The sequence below is a fragment of the Perkinsus marinus genome (genome assembly GCF_000006405.1).
Source record: "Perkinsus marinus ATCC 50983 genomic scaffold scf_1104296964786, whole genome shotgun sequence".
Lineage (NCBI taxonomy): Eukaryota > Perkinsozoa > Perkinsida > Perkinsidae > Perkinsus > Perkinsus marinus.
In genome coordinates, this window is record NW_003204573.1 from 1 (window position 1) to 1041 (window position 1041).

Genomic DNA, 1041 nt, shown 5'->3' on the forward strand with positions numbered 1-1041 from the left:
GGCGGTCATTCATCATTCCTGCAAGGAGTTCTGCTCTAGGTGAATAGCTCTTTTCTATGCATGGACAACGCTTTATTAATGTTGTTTTTCCCCTGAACTGGCACGGTTGGGCCAACCGCACGGAATGGTACGAAAACACCGACTCTGTTTAGTGGAAATTTTTCGGTAAGACTGATCTATGCAGTCGATAAGCTGCAACTCCCAGTTTAATAACCATCTCGAGTTTATTGTAATGAATAGCAGCTCCTTGTTTCGATCAAAGGACCTTTGGATTATGAGCCCAACACGCTATCCACTGCGCCAAGCTGCTCATACGTAGAAACTCCTGTATCGCCCTGACGTGCTGAGCATAACTGTTCCACGATAGAATAGAGGCTCTTCTCTCGTTGATACGAACTGCACCGCCCGGGAATCGAACCCGGACCATCTGCTTGGAAGGCAGATATCCTAACCATTAGACTAGCGGTGCATATCACTTATGTAGTGATTGAGTATTCCTGTGATACTTGTAGAGGGACATCTGAATCCCTTCTCGGACGTACCGTCGTCAACCATCCCGCGGCCAAGAGTCTGATTAGGCCTTAAACGCGTACCTGAGATCGCTAACTGCTACTATATCTCTCCCATGGTAGGCCGCATTCTATCTCGGTTGATAACTCCAACTGCTGAAGTTCTCATCGCATACTACAGCTAGCTCGGCACAAGCTGCACAACTTTTTCGTGACATCGAAGTTCCTGCTTGCAAGCACATTTTGAAACCGCATGCGGCGGCTCGTGAATTTGGGCGGTTGTTTCATCTCCGCAACGCGTTCTGCGGTAACGGGCGGTCATTCATCATTCCTGCAAGGAGTTCTGCTCTAGGTGAATAGCTCTTTTCTATGCATGGACAACGCTTTATTAATGTTGTTTTTCCCCTGAACTGGCACGGTTGGGCCAACCGCACGGAATGGTACGAAAACACCGACTCTGTTTAGTGGAAATTTTTCGGTAAGACTGATCTATGCAGTCGATAAGCTGCACCTCTCAGTTTAATAACCATCT

The 1041-nt window shown here is 47.5% G+C and overlaps 2 non-coding genes across 2 annotated transcripts; both read right to left on the reverse strand.

Annotated features, from left to right (window-relative positions):
- Positions 1 to 237: 237 nt before the first annotated feature.
- Positions 238 to 310, reverse strand: Pmar_PMAR001608. Its single transcript has one exon. It is a non-coding gene; the product is annotated as a tRNA-Met (tRNA).
- An 87-nt stretch (positions 311 to 397) lies between these two features.
- Positions 398 to 469, reverse strand: Pmar_PMAR001609. Its single transcript has one exon. It is a non-coding gene; the product is annotated as a tRNA-Gly (tRNA).
- Between the last annotated feature and the right edge of the window lie 572 nt (positions 470 to 1041).